Below are 23,209 nucleotides of genomic sequence, written 5' to 3'. Positions count from 1 at the left end.
CAAATTTTGAGGGAGAAGTGTAAGACATTTCATTGCATTTAAATTACATGTTTTTCCTTGCTCACCACATCTTAGTTTGTAAACAATAGTTCACCTGTTCTGCAGGTCATTATTCCCATATTTTCATTTTTGTAATAACTTTATATAGTCAAATAAGAAAACTTCAGACAGTATCAAGAGTCCTGCAGACACACTAAGAGATACTGTTTGTAAACATATCCGCTGTTGGCAAAATTTCTAAAAAAAAAACATTCAAAAACCTGCCTTTTAGGTCAGGTGTCTTTGTATACTAGGTATGCCTCTCAAATACAATTGATAGAGTATTAAATGTATTAATATGTCATTAATGAATAGAATATGTGTTTGGTAAAGTGTAATATAACTTTTGTTCTTAAATGTTTACGCAGACCTGATTAATTGCCTTAATTTTGGCCTTCATACAAAAGATTTATAAAGTTTGTAACTACTGTGGGTTTCACACCATTTGTTAGACTTGATAATGGGCTTTGTAGCATGAACATAAGCTGGCAACTTGCCTTTTTATCCTTAGTTATCCCTTAGGTCTTTTAAAATAATCTGTGAATTAGTAATGGTCCTTTTGTGTTGTTACCCCCTTGGGATTTTGTCTGTTACATGCATTTCTATAATCCCCACAGAGACATTTATTCATTCATCCATTCATTCAGAACTTAATCATTTGAGTATATACTTTCGCCAGCCATTGGGACTGTGTATTAATTTGCCAAGCTTCATTGTAATAATGTGAAGGAAGAAAGGAAGGCAGGAAAGAAGGAAGAAAGAAAGAAAAGAAAAGAAACTGTGGTAGCAGTTCTCATAGTTCTCACACTGTGACACCATCTTTTAATTTTTATGTAGTGAGATTGATAAATATTTCTCCTTATTGCTTCCAGGTTTCACATCATGCATGGGAAGGACTTTTTTCAGATTTACTCTTAAAAGCTATAACCAGACAAAGAGGCTCATTCCTGTGATTCCAGCACCTTGGGAGGCCCAGGTAGGAGGATCACCTGAGGCCATGAGTTTGAGATCAGCTTGGGCAGGCAGCATAGGAAGACCCTGTCTACACAAATACTAATACTAATACTAATAATAAATAAATAAATTAGCTCAGCGTGGTAGATGGTGGTAAATGCCTGAGCATTTTCAACATATAGAAAAGTTGAAACAATTGTAGTCAACATTTACATACCTACTACCTAGATTTCACAATTACATTTGTATTATACATACTTCATCATTTTTGTCTGTCCATCTATTCATTTATCTTGCTTTTTTTTTTTTTTTGTATTTCAAAGTAAATTGCAGACACTCATATTTTCCCCTAACTATACTCTACTTTTGAGCTAGAAGTCTGGCCTCTTACACACCTGACCATGCTTCTGTGTCCTAATTTGACCTGTTACTTTTTAATAGCTGACAACCTTCAGCTTATTGGTGATCAATTGGCAGATGCTTATCCTAAGCATATAAAGTTTGAGTCTTTAGAAATAAAGCTAAATGAAGATAAGAGAGAAATAGAAAAGCAACTTCTGGCAGAAATGTGTCAAAAGGTAATCTTTATCTTGTTACAGTTAATAAGGCATGTTTTTGTTTGCCATCTAAAGATTTAATCTTAGATATACTAAAAAATACCTGGAATTTTTAATAAAAAATAGGGTACTTCACTGTTTTGCATATCAATTTTTTTCTGATGAGATTTGTTTATTCCTTTTGATTCAGTCCTACAAATACAGCAAATGGTATAAAATGATAGATTAAATAAATATAACACATTTGGACAGAACATTAATGTGGAGACTAGCTGTGGAGGGAGAATCTGTTACTGCACTTATATTATAATGATTGGAACTTTTATATTTGTAATCAATTCACAATTGAAGTTTTTTATGAAAGTTATAATAGAGTGTGAGAAGGAATTAGCTATGTTCTGAAATGATTTTGAGAAAGCTTGTCAAGCAGAATCTGAAAACTTTATTCTTTGGAAAAAGAGTATCCTTGAGAGACATCAAAAGCACCAAGAGGTGGTATTTACAAATATTTTACTGGGTAGCTATTTCCTACAGCTATTACTGGATTGACTCAAGGAATGAGATGTTACAATTGATGGAACAAGGTCCCAGAAGAGCAGTAGGGACTGTGGCCAAGATTGAAAATAAAAGAATGATGGGCCTTGAAAAGGATGCAGATTTGCATCCTTTGAGTCTTCTGGAAATGCAAGATTTGCAGAGGTGATCAGCCAAGTTGGAATTATGAGAAACGCACTCTAAAAAACTTCATCTTCTCAGGCCAATTAAGGAGACAGATGAAAGGTTTCAGGAGCAGCTTGGAGGTGCAGAGTAGCTCATGTGGGTAATGTATGAACAGCTCTTTAAAGCAGAGCAGACTGATTACCTGTACTGAAGGCCCAGCTGTGTTTGGAGTAACCCTGGAAGTGAGAGAGACAAAACCACATGTTTGTAGGCAAGTTTTCTGTTCTACCTCTGGGGAGGAATTTTAAGGGTCTCTCTTGCTGTCCCTTTCAGTGAGGGTGGAAAGATGGAGATGCTTGGGAAGTGGAGATTTGCAGAACATAATTCAATGTCCTTGAGAAAGGCAGCCTATCTCATGAAGATTCCCTGGATCTCCTGTGTAGTGATGGTAAGCAGAGGAGAGGGCAGGTGGCTGGTAACCTAGGGGGAAAGGGAGGGTTGAGTGGTAGTTTCAGTGATAAAGAACTAGATCTGGAGAGACTGGCAAGTGGAAGAATAAAGATGGTCCAGGAGTGTAGAATTGCAGAATGAGGTTTCAGGTAGAGAGTGGAAGTCAAAGGTACTGTGCTGCCATTGGATGGAGCCATGGAAATGAGCAAGAGTAAAGATCCCTGGAGTGAAGGAGTCACCAGGGCCCCAAGGGTCATCCATGTGGCCATTTGATCTCATCACCAGGAAAGTAACTTGAAAGGAGATGAAGGGGATGAGGAGTGACAGGGAGTTTGTGTTGGCAAGTTGGGTTGGATCTACTCCTTTAAGAAATTGTATTCCTTTTCCATGTGTATGTCTTAGACCACACAGGATTCACAGCAGTATTTCAAACATACATCTAAAACTGCTGCTGCCAGATGTTAAAAGTAGGAAGTCTTCCCCCTAGTGCCCACTCTTGCTTGGAGCTTCTCAATGAGACATAGTTGTTTAATGCTAAGGGCACTCACTCTAAAATTTTCCACAGCATTTCTGGAAATGCAGCTTGCTTCAGTTATAAAATTGAATGTGGATGCACAGATCTTAGAGATGATTAGATTGTGTTTAGACTAATAACTTCATCTTCAAGATAGGTGACTGACTAAGTTTCTGTTTATGCAACCGTGAATATCTGAAGACTTTGAGGAAGATTGTCATTCTCATAAAAACCACCATGCCTGTATTTCCCCACCTGGAATATCAATCCTGTCTCTGTCTGATAAAACCATAGTGTCATTCAAGGCCCAGCTTTGGTGTCACCCCTGAGATGCCTTCCCTGACTCCCACTGAGCAACTCATTTAGGCCTTATTCCTGTCTGCAGTCTTTATTTACCTCAGTTGTAAAATTATCCTATCTTAGCGTGATTGTTTCTCCCTGACTATACTGTGAGGTCTTCAGAGATGAGGACTACATCGGTCTACATTTTTATATCAAGTTCCTAGTATGCTGCTTGATATATGATAGAGAGTAAATTCTTACTCTGTGAAGACATAAGTGTAATGTTGGCTCATTCATTTATAAGTTCATGTGAGCTTACTAACTCTGAATCACAATGATTCATGAACATTTAAATGACTCAGAAACATTCAGGCAGCACCACCACTAAAATCCATGGGGATTTTATTCCTTTGGAGTTTTATTTCTGAATGTACATTTTGTTTATTTATTTTCCTGAAGAACTTCCCAAATTTTAGTTAAGGGGGCTAGGTCTGGTGGCTCGTGCTTATAGTTTTAGCACTTTGAGAGGCTGAGATGGGGATCTCATTTGAGCTCAGAGGTTCAACACCAGTCTGGGCAGCATGGCACCACCCCATCTCTACAGAAAAATTAGGGGAACTTGGTGATGTGTGTTTGTAGTCTCAGCTACTCAGAAGACTGAGGTAGGATGATGACTTGAGTCTGGGAGGCAGAGGTTGCATTTATCCAAAATCACAACACTGCACTCAAGCCTGAGCAACAGAGCAGAACCGAGTCTCAAAACAAAAATTACCTAAAATTACCTAAGGGACTGAGATATGTTAATTAAGTAGCATAAATTACACGGGGATGTTAACAATATATGGAAATGTACTTTAACAGAAATTGGGAGAGTAAATGTAAATACATGTGCCACTGGAATAGCTAGTTGAGGAATACATTGAATTGGATTTTTTTTTGAGATGCAGTTTTAATCTTTTGCCCAGGCTGGAGTGCAATGGTACTACCTCAACTCACTGAAACCTCTGCCTCCCAGGTTGAAGTGATTCTCCTACCTCCGCTTTCCAGTTAGCTGGGATTAAAGGTGCCGACCACCTTACCCAGTTATTTTTTGTAATTTTTGTAGAGATGTGGTTTCACCATATAGGGAAAGGCTGGTCTCAAGCTTTTGACCTCAGGTGATCAGCCTGTTTTGGCCTCACAAAGGGCTAGGATTACAGCAGTGAATCACCATGTCCAGCTGAGTAGGAATCACTTGAAGGGGAAATTGTATTTTTAATTTCTGTACTTTGTTTTTTGGAATTTAGTTAGAAGTATATTTATTTCAATTTGTTCTGCTTCCATTAACTTTCTTGCTAAAACTTAATACCTTTTTTTTTTGTTTGTTTGTTTGTTTGTTTTTTTGAGAAATAGTCTTGCTCTGTCACCCAGGCTGGAGTACAGTGGTGTGATCTCGGCTCATTGCAAATTCTGCCTGTCAATTTCAAGCAATTTCCTGCCTCAACCTCCTGAGTAGCTGGAATTACAGGTGCCTGCCACCACGCCCAGGTAACTTTTGTATTTGCAGTAGAGATGGGGTTTTACCACCTTGGCCGGTGTGATCTTCATCTCCTGACCTCGTGACCTATCTGCCTCTGCCTCAGTCTCCCAAAATGCTGGGATTACAAGCATGAGCCACAACAATCGGCCAGGATTACAAGCATGAGCCACAACAATCGGCCAAAATTAATGCTTTTTTTACAGATTGAAACAAGAAAATTTATGCTCAAAGCCTTGTTTTACTAAGAGATATAGATTTGTTAAGAGGAAAAAAGGCAAAGCTGAAGCAGAGAGTTGAAGCTTTTGAATTATGCATATGCACGTTTATCTTGAATCTTCGGAATGATGAGATTAAAAAGAATTACTAAATATATGTCTAAATATTGTAATGTTTACTGACAAGTAGAATTCTTTTTTATAAAGGTGATCTCACCCAGCATTAGAAGTTGCACATTAACAGAAACAAATATTAGGTCTGTGCTTTTGAAATATTAAACGTTAACATGAAATGCTATCACTAGGCTACAGTAACACCAAATAGAAAATTTGGAGAAGCTGTATGGCACTTGAACAGATCATACATTTTAAAGTTAACTTCAGACCTTCAGTTCTGATATTTTTGTGTGTTTATGTATTGTAACCGAATTCCAAATATCCAGGCCTGAAGCTTTTACCTGCTCTGTGCTCAAAAAAGGAAGTATTGTGGTTTGACTTGTACTGGATGAAACTATTTCTCAATGCTATTCACTTTTTCTGTGTGCTCAGAAATGTTTCATCCTTCATATATTACCTGGGTTTGACAGAAAGCTCACCTGTGTATAGTTTGCACAGGAAGTTTTCCTTTCCATTGGGAATATTCTGTTAATTGACACCCATAGATATTTTAGGGCTTTTAGCTCATTAAAGAATTTGTCCCCATCTTATTTAACGTTGTTTTCTCACTTCTATAGGTTTGATTTTTTATTTCAGCCCACTGTGTATCTTACTCTCTTTTTGGCAGTAATGAAAAGGTAAATTAAACGAGAGAGAGAGAGAGACGAAAAAAAGAGAAACATTTGGGCAAGGAGTGTGTGTCACTTTTTTTAACCTCCATTTTCTCTACTCCTTTTCCCTTCTCTCAGCATATATACACAATCAATGTAGTTTACCTCTCCATGGCGTTCCAGATTACCAGAAGAGGGAGCTAATACCTGGAGCTTTTAACTGCTCTTAGACTAGTTAGTGTTTTGCAGTACTTCTCAGGATGGCTGGATCTCATCTCCTGTGAATCCACCTCCCTGGCTGGGGAGTTGGTGTAATGGGTGATTTGAAGTCTCACTATGAAGATCATTCTATTCTTAAGTATTTGGAAGCCCTGAATGACCCATCTATCTGTTGCCCTCTCTTTTGGTACTTGATCAATATTCAATCAATCGTTTTTTTTGGTTTGTTTCATAGGGATTTTTTGTTGGTGTTTTTTGGTTTTAAGAGACAGGGTCTTGCTATGTTGTCCAGGCTGGTCATGTAGCAGTTTTAGTCTGTTGAACTAAAAAGGTGTCACGTGATGTTTTTTCCTAAATTTGTTAACTCAGCTATTATAGTTTATTTACTTTATGTTTTTTGCTAATTTCAGAACCCAGGAACTCCAGGAAGAAAAACATAAAAGCATGACTGAGGACTTAGGAGATGGGAGCAGAATACAAAGTGTCTTGAGGAAACCTATGACTGAAACCTAAAAAACGTACTTCTAAAGTAATTGTTTGGCACATTTGAAGAAGTAATATGTTTAAATTACATTTGTAGAAATATAACAAAAGCCGAGGAAGTAGTCTATGATTAATCTTTTATGCAAACTTTAGTGTTAAAAATACATATGTTTATCAACAGCCAATATATTCTTGCATTTGAGTTAGGGTAGCTTTTAAAAGATAAGGTGTAGAAAAGCACATCCTCTGTTCTTCTTACTCATGGCTTCTTGAATATTTATCAAGGGCTGTGATTTGCTTTAAATTTCAGGGCACGTTGCGACTTGCTCAGGTTGCATAATTAATAAGCTGTAGTTTGAATTATAATAACTTTTAGTTTCCTTTTTCTCTACCACACTCATACCGCCACAAAGATGGGGATATCTAACAATGCATAAATTATACTTAGTGGTCAGATTGTTTGTCAGTGAACGTGTGTCTTGTATTCCTTCATGATTCTGCAAAGTCATGATCACAAGAAAAGAGCTAAAATTAACTATGTGGGACAAAGATTGATAGGGAAAGCAAAATATGGACAACTGTCGTTAATTTGGCTTTGCTTTACTCTCACCTTGTGTATAAGTGAGTAATACGTCAGTTGTAAGACATTATGCCCATGTGGTAACTTTTCAGTGGGTTTGAAAGCATCTGACACATACAAAATCCTCAGTTAATATTTGCTGTTAATGTGTCCGGAAGAAATGACTCAACTCACGTGCTCTGGGCATTTATTTATTTAGCCTGTTTTTAATTGCCTTCCTCATAATTTATCATCAATATTCCATTACACAGAACTTGCAAAGGTTTCTTGAGGTTATTCTATAAACAAATTCTATTTTTAAAATATAGAGCAGTTATTTATAGATTCTGAATTCCCAATATATTCTCAATATATTTTCATAAATCTATAGTTGTCGAGAAGTTGGCAGAAGCTTATTGCCTCTGGTACATATTACTTCTAACCACGAGAAACTTTATTTTTCGTGATGAAAATGAAGTATTTTATCCAATTTTTTGGTCGGTTTCTATATTAAAATAGCTGACATGAAGTTTCTGTAATTTTTTTAATAATACATTTATTAGTAGTTTTTAGTAATTTTTAGTTTTACATTTAGTAATTTTTAGTAATACATTTATTAAAGTATGTTAATTTTATATAGCTATGGAGCTAGTGAACTGTTTGGTACCATTGTGACAGCTTCCATGGCCTGCATGGTGTATTTCTGGCTTTGGGAGTTCTCATATGACTTTGGCAAGCTTGGAGTTTGAGGACTGTTCACAACGGGAATGTTTCTTCATCCTTTTGGAATCAAAAGTCAACTTGTAAAAGCTGAGAAACAAAAGTAAAAATGTGAAAATGTGCCTTTGGATATTGCTAATTCAGATGTAATGCTTTTAGCACCTGGTTCCCCGGACTGGGCTTTGTCCCTGGGCCCAAAATCCTTACGTTTGTTTGGGCTGTGCAGATAGTACAGGTGGGTTGAAAGTGACTGTCTAATTATCATTTGGGATTGAGTCTGTTGTGTGCTGTGTAAATTTAACTGTCTTCCCTGTTCTTTGGGCCAGTTGAGACCAACTGGAAAGGAATGCTTTCAGTAACCTTATGAAAACACAACCCTGCATTTTGTATGATTGTGCTTTATAACACCAAGGCAGGGTTTTGTTGGACATTTTATGTTTGAAAGTCATATCCCTGGCTTTAGCACTGAGGGACTTTGAAGTCCCACAATGTCATATTCAGCACCCTCAGCTGTATCTGTACCATAGATAAGGTCCTGCATTGATAAGCATCTTTCTGGAAAGACAACTGTAAAACTTATATTTACTCGTTCTGATACTCAGATATCAACTTCAACTAACGGATGACCACATCATTAGAACTAGTCGAGTGATTGAAGAGGAAAGGAAGAATAAAGGTATTGTTTGGGTGGGGCAAGAAGCCGTAGTTTTCAGTTTTGATATAAGGTATTAGCTTCCCTAGTTGAGTCTGTTTTATATTAAAAAATAGCTTATGCTTGTCTATAGTACACTTTTGGTGTAATATTAACTATGTAAAATTTAAAAAATGAATTGTCTTCCCTCCTTTTGAGAAACCATTATTTTTAATATTTTATATAAACAGAACGCCCAGAGATTTTTTTCTGGATATTTTATTAAACTTTATTTCAACATATTTTGATAAATCTGCAATTATCAAGAAGCTAGCAGCAACTTATTGCCTCTGGTGCCTATTACTTTTAGCCATGAGATATGTTCTTTTTCACTTATGGAAAAATTTTAACTTCTCTGTTTCCTATGACATAGCTTCTTATTTTGTTGCCGTCTAATATATTTTTTTATTTATAATATTTTTACTTTACATATAACCTCCTGAATTCTTGTGTATATTGCCCTTGAGACTGGAAGATGAGTAATGTCTCAATCTTCAGATATTTTATATTTCAATATATTTTTAGGAAATTGCCTGTAATGAGAAGTGAAGTTTTGGTGGAATATTCAAATAGATTCTTGGGAGTATACCAAAGTAGTTATTTGATGTTGTCCAGACACCCAGTGTGTGGCTTCCCCTTTTACTACTATCTTGTGGAGACTAACCCTTCTTTTATAAATTAGTACCATCATCTATGTAACAAATTTTGCCTTGATATTATATCTACATAGATTCAAGTTAGATAAAATGAAAATGACAAAGTAATACCTACATTACAATAACAACATTGTCTTTTACAATATAGTAACAGACAGATCTTCTTCTTCAAGGAACTTAAAACCTCTCTGGTTAGCAGGTGTAGATGGTGGAATTTCACCACATAGATGACAGTTATAGCTTCACATCACCTGTTAGCTAACAGGGCTTATTTCTTACTTGCCTGTGAAAATATTGTTCCCTACACAGGCTATTTCATATTATAAAATAATGGTCATTAGGTCTGACATACTGGCCATAAATATGAAATAGCTTTTGTATTCACAAGGAAAACATTATGATGTTTAAAGGGCTATTTCTTTCAGGAAAAGCTGTTTACTTGCAAGAGGAGCTCACAGTTAGTAATCCAAAAAAGGAGGAACTCAATCAATCTGTAAGTTTTATGTAAGAACTCCAAGAATTTTTTAGCATATTTTTTGAAATAGATTTTAATGAATTTATAAAATTTTAGTCGTGTATAATTTATCCAAAGTCTTTCTCTCGAGATGTTTAAACTGCCATTTCTACGGCAAAGAGGGGGATGACTAAAGTTAACTCAACAGTTCTTAATTTCAACCAACATCATATATGAAAGTGTAGACAGTGCTTTGGGTCTTAGAGTCCTCCTTGAATCCTATCTGTGGCCTAATTTCTTGTGTGCCTTTGGGCAGGTCCTTTGATTGCAGATTCCTCAGCTGTAAACTCTAGGATGTTTTCCACATTATAGGGTTGTTGAGGGAATTCAGTGAGTTAACGTATGAGCCTAGTTCATAGCAGGTGGCCAATATTATTATTGTTCTGTTTCTACATTAACCTGTTCTTTCCTTTCATCAGCAGCAGCTAAAATTTTTGACATTATAGTGTTATCTCACATATTAAAACTAAATGCAATGCATTTATCACCTGCCATTGCTTGTTTAATTTTCTGTTTATTTTTATGCTTGCTGTCTGAAGATGAAGCTGGAATTTTAGGCACTTAAAACATTTTTGCAAGTTGAACTTTTGTGAGAACTTTGTATGCCTTCTTATTCAAATATGACATACAGTATACTAAGAAAAGAAAAGCTCTACACAAAATGTTACTTTTTTTTTTTTTTTGAGACTGAGCCTCATTATGTCATTCAGTGTGGAGTGCACTAGTGTTATATCGGCTCACTACAATCATCACCTCCCAGGGTAAAGCAATTCTTGTGTCTCCACCTCCCGAGAAGCTCGGATTATAGCCATACCCCCCCACACCAAGAAAATTATATGTTTTGTTTTTGTTTTTGTTTTTTACTTTTTTACTTTTTAATTTTTTAAGATGGAGTCTCATTCTGTTGCCCAGGCTTGAGTGTAATGATGCAAACTGGGCTAACTGCTACCACTCCCTTTGTTTTCAAGTGATTTTTCCTGTTTCAACCTCCTGGATAGCGGGGATTACAGACACCTGCTACCATGCCTGGCTAATATTTATAGTTTTAGTAGAGATTGGGTTTCACCATGTTGGCTAGAGTGGTTTCAAATTTTTTACCTCAAGTGATCTGCCCATGAAGATCTCCCAGTGTGCTGGGATTACAGGCTTGAGCCAGTGTCCGGCTGTACTTTTAGTAGAGACCGGGTTTTTCCTTGTTGCCCAAGGTAGTCTGGAAATTCTGAGCTCAAGCTATCCTCTCATGTTGGCCTCCCAAAGTGCTGGAGTTACAGGAGGGAGCCACCATGCCTGGCCATTTTTACCTTACGTTTTCATATTTAAAACAAATCTATATTGCTATGATGAGTGACTGTTTTAAGTTCTTCAATGCCTATGCAAAATGGGGTTATAATCTTACTTAGAAGGACTTGCTTCATGGGATGTTGTCCATAAAACTTCCTCTGCCCCAACTGCAGGGCAGAAGACAATTTTGGTTACTGTAGTTTGCGTCTTATTGCAGAGATTCAGACATCGGTTCAGTGACCTCAGTTAAATTGTGACCCTATGCTAATAGGAGCCTGCCAGCTTTTACTTTTGCAGCACTGTAAAGTCATCATTCAAATGCAAATTTTCCTTGTTAACTTTCAGATTGAGTTAATGTCTGTCAAAGCACAGTCTTTGGCAATAACAAAACAAATATATTGTGAATGAAAGTGTTCAAGAGATAAGTGACTATTTACTACTTAAGGAAGAAAAACTGGAAGAGAATAAAAATAAAAACATGCATCTCTTAAACCATATGTCCACCTCCTGTGTTCAAGCAATTCTCCTGCCTCTGCCTCTCAAGTAGGTAAGACTACAGGAATTTACCCCCCCCCGCCAAACACAGCTAATTTTTATATGCTTAATAGGGACAGGGTTTCACCATGTTGGCCAGGCTGGTCTCAATCTTTTGACCAAAATGTTCCACTAGTCTGGGCCTCACAAATAGCCAGGATTACAGACATGAGCCACTGTGCATGGCTTGCATGTATTAGTGATTCATACTAAGTCAGTATAAAACTATGTTTTATACTTGTAAAGGAGACTTAAATTGGAAAGATTTATAAAATTATGATTTCTGGATTAAACTCTGCTAACCTGCCTCTAGGTGGTATCAAGGCATTTTTTTTGCTCTCTGCCTGCTGATTGGGTTTGGCTAGTGGGGACACCAGCCTCCACATACAGTGGCCCTAGACTGGCTGCTTCATCTCAAGTCCCAGAGAGGTCATAGTGCCTGTGATGACATCTTTCAAGTGCTCTGAACCATCTCTGTCTCTCCAGTGCTGAGAATTTATCTCTCCCCTAATTCTCCATTCCCAAGGAGTACAAAGAGTATGGTCCTGTTACTATCCCAGGGAACTCCACCATCTTTTGTAGATACACTGAATAAGTCCCTCTTTATTAAAAAGTTCTTAGATGACTTTGACTGTGGGGACCATCTGCCTTCTGTCTGGATCCCAGCTGCTTCTTACAGATGCACAGATTATATTGGATCTCGAGTCTGTCACCAAAAGGTAGATCGGATAGCACCTTGTGTGTATGGTAGAGGACAGAAACAGGCTTTCAGGTTAATATGAGAGTTTGAAAGAGTTCTTTTTCTTTCTGTGCCATCATGCATTCCACAAGCAATGAATGAATTGTTGTTTTTCCTGCAGCAAATCAGTTGTCATGTTTTAAAAATGGTTTAGCCATTCCAACAAATATAGATGGGCCATGCTAACTCGTTGTAATTTTCAGTCACTTAAAGATATATGAGTTTGAGCATCTTTTTGTTTGCTTGCCATCTTTGTATTTTCATTGGAGAGCTCAGCTTTTTACACATTGTCAATTGGGTAGTCTGTTTTATTGTTGAGTTTCAAGATTTGGGTGTTTTCAGTGCAAGTTTTTACCCCGATCTGTATTTTGCAGATATTTATTTTCAGTCTGTTGCTTATCTTTCTATTTCCTGAACAAGATTTTACTCAGAGTATAAGCTTTTAATATGAGAAACCTTAAATTATTAATTTTTTTTACCATTGCTGATCGGCTTTGTTGTCATTTGTTAAAATTTATGACCAAATCCAAGATCACATACATTTATGTCTGTGCTTTCTTCTAGAATTTGCATAGTTTTACATTTCCAGTTAATGGCTCCTTCACCATTAAAAAAAAAAAAATGAGGGGGAATTGCTGGCAAGATTGCTGAATAAAAACAGCTCCAGATTGCAGCTCCCAGAGAGATCAATGCAGAAGGTGAGTGATTCCTGCATTTCCACCTGAGGTACACTGTTCATCTCACTGGGAATGGTTGGGCAGTGGGTGCAGTCCATGGAGTGTGAGATGAAGCAGGGTGGGGCATCACCTCACCGGGGAAGCCTGAGAAACCAAGGGCCCTAATCCAGATATGCGCTTCTCCCATGGTCTTCACAACCTACAGACTAGGATATTCCCTTTGGTGCCTACCCCATGAAGGCCATGGGTTTCAAGCACAAAACTGGGCCGCTGTTAGAGCAAACACTGAACTAGCTGAAAGAATTTTTTGTTTGTTTGTTTGTTTGTATTCATACCTTAATTGTGCCTGGAATGTTAAGGAGACAGAACTGTTCACTCCCCTGGAGAGAGGTGATGAGGCCAAGGAGCCAAGTGGTCTGGCTTGGGGAGTGACACCCCTTACAGAGGCAAACAAACTAAGGTTCACTGGCTTGAAATTCTCTCTGCCAGCACAGCAGCAGTCTGAGATCGACCTGAAATACTCGAGCTTGTCTAGGGGGAGGGTCATCCGCCATTGCTGAGCCTTGAGTAGGCCATTTTACCTTTGTAGTGTAAATAAAACCACAGGGAAGTTTGAATTGGTTGGAGCCAACTGCAGCTCAGCAAGGCTGATGTGGCTAGGCTGCCAGATTTCTCCTCTCTGTGCAAGACATTTCTGAAAAAATGACAGAATCCCCAGTCAGGGGCTTATAAATAAAACCCCTGTCTCCCTGGGACAGAACATCTGGGGGAAGGGGCAGCCATGGATGCAGCATCACAGACTTCAACATAACTGCCTGATGGCTGTGAAGAGAGCAGCAGACGTCCTATCACAGCGTTTGAGCTCTGCTAATGGTCAGACTGCCTTCTCAAGTGGATCCATGGCCTCTGTGTATCCTGACTGGGAGACACCTCATACAGGAGAGCACTGGCTGGAATCTGAAGGTGCCCCCTGGGGATGAAGCTTCCACAGAAAAGAACAGGCAGCAATCAATGAGACAGAAAATTAACAAGGATTTGCAGGACTTGAAATCAGCTGTGGACTAAGTAAACCTAATAGACATCTGCAGAACTATCCACCCCCAATCAACAGAATATACATTCTTCTCGGTGTCACATAACATGTATTCAAAAATTGACGACATAATTGGAAGTAAAACACTCCTCAACAAATGCCAAAGAATGCAAATTATAACAAAGAGCCTTCCAGACCATAGGGCCATCAAATTAGAACCCGGATTAAGAAACTCACTGAAAACCACACAACAACATAGAAATTGAACAACCTGTTCCTAAATCACTGATGAGTAAATAACAAAATAAGGCAGAAATAAAGATGTTCTTTGATACCAATGATAATGAAGACACAATGTATCACCATCTCTGGGACACATTTAAAGCAGTGTGTAGAGAAAAATTGAGAGCACTAAATGCCCACAAGATAAAGCAGGAAAGATCTAAAATAGACACGCTAACATCAAAATGAAAAGAAATAGTGAAGTACCAGCAAACCAATTCAAAAGCTAGCAGAAGACAAGAAATAACTAACTTCAGAGAAGAACTAAAGGAGATAGTTCAAAAAAAACTTTCAAAAATCAATAAATCCACATGCTGGTTTTCTGAGAATATCAACAAAATAGATAGACCACTAGCCAAAATAATAAAGAAGAAAAGAGAGAAAAATAAAATCGATGCAACAAAAAGTGATATAGGGAATATCACCACTGATCCCACAGAAATAGAAACTACCATCAGATAATACTATAAACAGCTCTCTGCAAATAAACTAGATAATCTAAAAGAAATGGATAAATGCTTTGACATATACACCCTCCCATGTCTACACCAGGAAGATGTTACATTCATGAATAGACCATTAACAAGTTCTGAAACTGAGGCAGTAACTGATAGCCTACCAGCCAAGAAAATCCAGTACCAGACAGATTCATAGCCGAATTCTACCAGAGATACAAAGAGGAACTGGTACCATTCCTTCTGATATTATTACAAACGATAAAAAAAGGAAATCCTCCTTAAATAATTTTATGAGGCCAGCATTATTCTGATGCTAAAACCTGGCAGAGGCTCAACAAAAAAGAAAATTTCAGGCCAATATCCCTCATGAACATTACTGTGAAAATCCTCAATAAAATACTGGCAAACTGAATCCAGCAGCACATCATAAAGCTTATCCACCACGATTATGTCAGCTTTATCCCTGGGATACAAGGCTAGTTCAACATATGCATATCAATAAATGTAACACATCACATAAACAGAACAAATGACAAAAACCACATGATTATCTTCATAGATGCAGAAAAGGCCTTCATCAAAATTCAACACCCCTTTATGTAAAATCTCTCAGTCAACTAGGTAAGGATGGAACGTATCTCAAAATAATAAGACCTACTTATGGCAAAGCCACCGCCAATATCATAGCGAATGGGCAAAAATTGGAAGCATTCCCATTGGAAACCTATACGATGCAAGGATACACTCTGTTTTCACTCTTATTCAAAATTGTATTGAAACTTCTGGCCAAGGCAATCAAGCAAGAGGAAGAAATAAAGGGTATTCAAATTGGAAGAGAGGAAGTCAAATTGTCTGTGTTTGCAGAGGTCATTATTATATACTTAAAAAACCCGCCATCTCAGCACAAAATCACCTTGAGCTGGTAAGCAACTTCAGATAAGCCTCAGGATTCAAAATCAATGTGCAAAAATCACAAGCATTCCTACGCACAATAACAGAGAGACAGTGAAATTATGGGTAAACTCCCATTCACAGTTGCTACTAAGTGAATAAAATACCTAGGAATACAACTTACAGGGGATGTGAAGAAACTATTCAAGGAGAACTTCAAACCAATGCTCAAGGAAATAATAGAGGGCATAAAGAAATGAAAAAACCTTCCATGCTCATGGATAGGAAGATCAATATTGTAAAAATGGCCATACTACCCAAAGTAATTTATAGATTCAATGCTATCCCCATCAAGCTACCAATCACTTTCTTCACAGAATTGGAAAAAAACCTTAAAATTCATATGGAACCAAAAAAGAGCCTGCACAGCCAAGACAATCTTAAGCAAGAAGAACAAAGCTGGAGGCATCACACTACCTGACTTCAAACGATGTTACAAGGCTATGGTAACCAAAACAGCACGGTACTTGTACCAAAAGAGATATATAGACCAATGGAACAGCACAGTGGCCTCAGAAATAATACAACACATCTACTACCATCTGATCTTTGACAAACCTGAAACAAGCAAGCAGTGGGGGAAATATTTTCCCTTTAATGAATGACGTTGAAAAAACTGGCTAGCTATTCAGAAAACTGAAACTGGACCACTTCCTTATACCTTATGCAGAAATGAACTCAAGATGGATTAAAGAGTTAAACATAAGGATTAAAACCATAAAATACCTAGAAGAAAACCTAGGCAATACCATTCAGGACATAGGCATGTGCAAAGTCTTCATGTTTAAACACCAAGAGCGATGGCAATAAAAGCCAAAATTGACAAATGGGATCTAATTAAACTAAAGAGCTTCTGCACAGCAAAATAAACTATCGACAATGTGAACAGACAACCTACAGAATGGGTGAAAAATCTTGCAATCTATCTATCTGAGACAAGGCTAATATCAGGAATCTACAGGGAACTTAAACAAGTTTACAAGAAATAAACAAACAACCTCATCAAACAGTGGGCAAAGGATACGAACAGACCCTCCTCAAAAGAAGACTTTGATGCCGCCAACAAACATATGAAAAAATGCTTATTAATTTATCACTCGTTATTAGAGAAATACAAATCCAAACCACAGTGAGATACCCTCTCAAACCAGTTAGAATGGCGATCATTAAAATACCAGAAAACTGCAGATGCTGCAGAAGATGTGGAGAAATAGAAATGCTTTTACAGTGTTGGTGGGATTGTTAATAATTTAACCCTTGTGGAAGACGAGGATCTAGAACAAGAAATACCGTTTGACCCAGCAATCCCCTTACTGCGCATATAACCAAAGGACTATAAATCATTCTACTATAAAGACATACATGCACACGTATATTTACCGCAGCACTATTCACAGTAGCAAATACTTGGAACCAACCCAAATGTGCATCAATAATAGACTGAATAAAGAAAAGGTGACACATATACACCACGGGATAGTGTGCAGCCATAAAAGTGGATGAGTTTGTGTCTTTTGCAGGGACATGAAAGAAGCTGGCAAACATCATTCTCAGCAATCTATCAGAAAAAAAGAAAACCAAACACCACATGTTCTCATTTTCAAGTGGGAGTTGAACAATGAGAACACATGGACACAGGGAGAAAAACATCACGTGGTGGCGGGTGGTGGGATAGTGCGGAGAAAACATTAGGAGAAATACCTAATGCAGGTGATGGGTTGATGGGTGCAGCAAACCACCATGGCATGGTAGTTTGCATTTCTCTAATGGCCAGTGATGACGAGCATTTTTCGTATGTTGGCTGCATAAATGTCTTCTTTGGAGAAGTGCGAACAGACACTTTCAAAGGACATACAGGCTGCCAATAAACTTATTTTTAAAAGCTCAGTATTATTGATTATTAAAGAAATGCAAATCAAAAAAAAAAAAACAATGACATACCATCTCATACCTGTCAGAATGGCTATTATCATAAAGAAATTTATGACAGATGCAGGCGAGGTTACAGAAACCAAGGAAAAATTATGCACTGTTGGTAGGAATGTAAATTAGTTCAACTGTTGTGGAAAGCAGTAGGGCAATTCCTCAAAGACTGGAAAGCAGAACTACTGTTCAACCCAGCATTCCCTTTACTAGATATGTACTCAAAGGAATATAAATCATTATACCGTAAAGACATATGAATGCAAATGTTCATGCGGACTATTCCCAACAGAAGACATGGAATTAATCTAAATGCCCATCAGTGATGGTTTGGATTAAAGAAAATGTGGCACATACCCACAAAAAATACTATGCCGCCATAAGAAAGAATACAGTTATGCCTTTGAGGGAACATGGATGGAGCTGGAGGATATTATCTTTAGCAAAGTAAACCAAATACCACATATTTTCACTAGAAGTGGGAGCTAAATGATGACAACTCCTGAACACAAAGAAGGGAATAATAGACATGGGACCTACTTGAGGGTGGAGGGTGGGAAAAGAGAGACCAGCAGGAAAAATAACTATTGAGTTCTAGACTTAATAGCTGGGTGATGAAATAATCTATACAACGAACGTCCATGACAGGAGTTTACCTATATAACAAACGTTCACATATACACCTGAAACTAAAATAATAATAAAAAAAGAAACCAAGATAATAGGCAACATTTCCATTTGAATTTCTAAAATGACGACTTTGAACAGTCTGACCTCTGCTTTTATTTGGTGCCGCAGGCCAGCCAGGCGGGGCGTCGCACATGGCTGCTTCACCTTGACCATGAGTGTCCTGCAGTTCTTCCGGCTGCTAGCAGGGGACGCAAGAGTCTGTCTTTTCTGACCCTGGGAGTGCAGGTGTTTTCAGCGCATGCTGCTTGAGGGGGAGAGCAGCGTTCTTCTCAGCACAGACCAGAGCAACAACGCCTTGCTGTGGGACAGCTGCAGGGAGTGGTAAGTAAAAACTTCCCTCTGACTGCTGAGGATCAGGGACCCAGGAGAAGGGCTTCTTGTGGAAAATTAAACATAAAAATATCCCATGGCTTTAGTGCACCCCAACGTCCTTCCCCACACACAAGATGTAGTGGCCACAATGCCAGGTCCACACTGTGGCCTCATGCCACAAATGTATCATTCGTCATATAACATCTGTAATAGAAATATAACATCTGTAAACAAATATATCAACCATAATACAGATGTGTCATTCGTAATCCTAATGTAACACCTGAAATACTCATCTAACACCCATATTACCACTGTAACACTCATTAACAGCAATAAAACACTCATAATACCAGTATACCATCTGAAACACAAATATAACAACCATAATACTGATCTAAGACCCATAATACAAGCGTCACTCTCATAATACCAATATACAACCCACAATACAAATGAAACATCCATAACACTTATGTAACATGTGTAATGCTGTCCTGACACCTCTAATACAACTGTAACACTCATAATACCAATATACCACTCATAATACCAATATATCATCCTGCAATACAAATATAGCAACTGTAATACTGATGTAACAACTGTAATACTGATGTAACGTCGGTAATACTAACACCCATAATACTAACACAACATTTGTAATACAAATGAAACAACCATAATACTGATGTAACACCCATAATTACTGATGTAACACTCATCATAAAGATGTAACACCTGCAATACTGACATAACATTCCTACTCTTACTGGGGCACTTTCTTTCAGAGCTTCCACTGAGCTGGATTTGGGTTGGATTTGGCCTCTATAATGATGTTTGATGTTGTTGTCTCTGCTTTAGTGACAAGGTATTGACATGGTTGTTTTTATTAAAAAGTAGTTTATTTCTCAATAATTTCATACTTCTAGGAAACTTCCAATAGCTATTAGTATAGATTAATCCTCTCTCCCAGAATCTCCAGTGGTTTCTGCTGTGCCAGATTTGAAGCTTTATGCAAAATATCCCAGTGGGTTTTACAAAAAGTGGAGACATTCTCCAAGGATACCACCACATAACTACAACATCAGGAAATACAGGATTGGTACTGGTAATGGTAATGGCAAAATATTCACTTACAAACACAAGTTTCATCCTGTCACTCTCCTGATTTAATTTTGCCAATGGTTTCCCACTGACCTTAGAACAAGAACCATAGAACTCACCATGGCTGCAGACCCCAAGTTCTCCTGCCTGTTTCCCGTGCCCACTCAGTCCGCTCAACTGCCTGCAGTCTCATCTGATTTTAATTGTGGGAACACAGTGTCTGGAGTGTCTCAGGAATTTTATGTGCTATCTCTCCATCTATTCACCTAGTGCCCACACTTATCTAATTTCCCAAGGCTTTGTCCAGCTAATAAAGTCAGAGCTTGTGCTATTTAACTGTAGAAAAGATATTAATGTGCTGTTTCTAAAGATAAAAAGAAATTCATTATTTGTTAGGTAATTGATGAGATCACTCCCAATTTATAAATCAAGGAAATAATAGTTAATGCAATGAAAGTTCATGTTTGGGGAAATTAGTAAATAAAACATCTCAGTGCTGAAGACAAATGACACTATTAATTATTGAAATTACATAAGAATTTATTGGGCAGACTGTTACCTTGCTATCTTCCGTAACTCTGTGTTATTAATTCCAAGTTATGTTAGGTTTAAGTACTTACATGTAACGTAGTCCATCAATACATTTAAGTGACAAAAAAGTCCTAGAACACGACATGACAATTCATATAAATATTTGTAAACCTCCTTAACTGTACCGTGTAAAGTAAATAAAGTAAGCTTAGCTATTTAAGCAGATGAATTGTTAATATTTGAATATTGAAATGCTGCGAGGGTATGTAATTATGTCAGAGCTTTGATATGAGACTTGGGGCATTTGTGTATCCATGTACCTCATTAACTTAATGACTTCCCTTATTACTTCCTTCTGGATGATAAATTTTGGGCCCATGGAGGCTGAGGGACAAACTGTCAGCTCTATTGGAAACTCTAGTCCAGCAAGAAATTTTTCATTTCAGAATATTATTTCCTGCCAGATATTTATTTTCTCATCCAAGCAAACTTGCTCTCCAGCAATATTGTTACCTTAGCTGCTCCTCAGGTCAAGCTGGACAGGACTAATTTTCCCACACGGAATCACATGACTTTGAGAAAAGCTTATTTAGGAAACACCTGATGGAGTAAAACTTATATATTTTACTGGTCATCTTTTTATGTGCTTGTATTCCATATGCATGTCTTTTTGGTGAAGTGTGTAGTCAACTACTTCTCTGTTTTGTACCTGGATTGTTTGTCTTTTTTTTTGTTACTGAGGTATGCAAAGTCTTCATACATTGTCGATAACAGACTGTTGTTACACACATAAAATGCAAGCCTTCCTTTCTGTATCATGTCTTTTCACTTTCTTGATAGTGTCTTTTGATGCACAAAAATGTTTAATTTTGAGAAAATTCTTTCTTTAGTTGACTGTGCTTTTGGTATCAGATCTAAGAAACCACTGCTAAATCCAACATTATGAAGATCTATCCCCATATTTTCTTCTAAAGTTTCCTTTTTTACCTCTAATATGTAGGCTTTGAAACATTTTCTGTTAATTTTATTTTCTGTTGTGAGAAAAGTACAATTTCTTTGTCTGAATGCGGTATTCAGTTGCATAACAGCATTTGTTGAATTTACTGATCTTGGTTACATGTCAAAAATCAATTGTCTATAGAGGTACCGTTGGATTTAACCTTCAGTTCCATTGACCTCTGTGTGTGTCCTTATACCAGTATTATGCTGTTTTGATGACTGCTGCTTAGCAGTAATATTTGAAATTGAGAAATGTGAGTCTCTAAGTTGGTTTTTGTTTTCAAGAATATTTTGGCTATTCAGGATCCCCTGAAAAGTATATGAATGTTAGAATTGCCTTGCCCATTTCTGCCAAAAGTACTTTGGTATTTTCATAGAAATCACAAAGAATTTACAGTGTGCTTTGTGCAGTATTGTCACATGAAAAATCCTCTTCTAATCCAAAAGCATTGAGTGTCTTTACGTTTATGTAGGGTTTCTGGAATTTATTTCAGCAGTATTTTGTAATTTTTCATGTCAAATTCTTGCACCTTGATAAAAGTTTGTCTGGAAAACTTTATGATCATTGGCTTTTTGTTGTTGCTCTTTGAGACAGGGCCTTATTCTTTGGCCCAGGTGGGAATGTACTTGTGCAATCATAGCTCACTGCAGCTTCAAACACTTGGGCTTGAGCAATCCACCCCCCTTGGCCTCCCAAAGTACTGAAATTACAGGTGTAAGCCACAACATTCAGCCTGTTTTGTTGTTGTTATTGTTGTTTGTTTGTTTGTTTTTGGTTTCTGTTTTGAAAGTTGAAAAGGATAATTTGCTTTATAATTAATGAAAGTATAGTACTTTGAATAGGCCAGAAGACATAATGCACAAGAAGTCTAAGTTGTATAGTTGACTTATCAACCACCTGGGTAAAGTTCAATTACTTCTTAAAAATTTGTAGCTGTTAACCTTCCCAAATTGTCTTTAAATAAACTCCTTGAATTGTAGGAATAAAAAAAATGAGATGACAAGGCACATTTAAACAATACTGAAGTTTATCAAAGGACTTAAGGAATTTCAACTCATATGTCTCTCTCTCTCTCTCTTTCTTTCTCTCTCTCTCTCTTTCTCTCTCTCTCTTTCTTTCTTTCTTTCTTTCTTTCTTTCTTTCTTTCTTTCTTTCTTTCTTTCTTTCTTTCTTTCTTTCTTACTTGGTCTTTCAGACAGGGTCTCACTTTTTGTCGAGTGTGGACTGCAATGGTGCCATCATGGCTCATTGCAGCCTGCAGCTTCTCACTCCTGGGCTCCTTTGAATCTGTCTGCCTTAGCTTCAGCTGCAATACCTGGTAATTATTTTTCTTTTTCCTTCTTTTTTATTTTCTTGGAGAGAATGGTTTGCCATGTTGCCTGGGCTCTTCTGAAACCTCTGGGCTCAAGAGATGTGCCTGCCTTGACGTCTCAAAGTGCTGAGATTACAGGCATCAATAAAACATTTATTGTGTTAGGGCCAGTAAAAATAAATCAATGTTTTGGCTGAGTTATGAACATATCTATAATGCAATTATTTGAATAACTCCAGCAATGCCATGGGCAGCTACAAACTGAGGAATTTTATTAACAAACAACTAAATACATAAAAACACTTAGCCCAATTGTTTAACTGAAAAACATGTTTATTATTTCTAGTTTCCAGCATTTTCTAGGTCATCATTGTTCATTTTAAAAGTCCTTTCCATAGGATAAAGCAAAACCACCTATGAATTGCCATATTTGTTTATTTCTCAGTTATGAAAATGTCCTTAATTTGTTGACATTGCAAACAAATTTCAACTCTGTTATGAAAAACTTAAGACAACCTTCTTAGCAATTAATTTTATAGTTACATTGCATACAGGGAATGTGCTGTCTGTGAAAAAATAC

The 23,209-nt window shown here is 37.3% G+C and overlaps 1 pseudogene; it reads left to right on the top strand.

The window, feature by feature from the left end:
- The first annotated feature begins 1,048 nt into the window (after positions 1-1,048).
- Positions 1,049-14,010, top strand: LOC129395674 (centriole and centriolar satellite protein OFD1-like; annotated as a pseudogene).
- The last annotated feature ends 9,199 nt before the right edge of the window (positions 14,011-23,209 follow it).

Source organism: Pan paniscus, chromosome Y (assembly GCF_029289425.2).
Source record: "Pan paniscus chromosome Y, NHGRI_mPanPan1-v2.0_pri, whole genome shotgun sequence".
NCBI classification, from domain to species: domain Eukaryota; kingdom Metazoa; phylum Chordata; class Mammalia; order Primates; family Hominidae; genus Pan; species Pan paniscus.
This window is presented reverse-complemented; position numbering and strand designations above follow the sequence as displayed.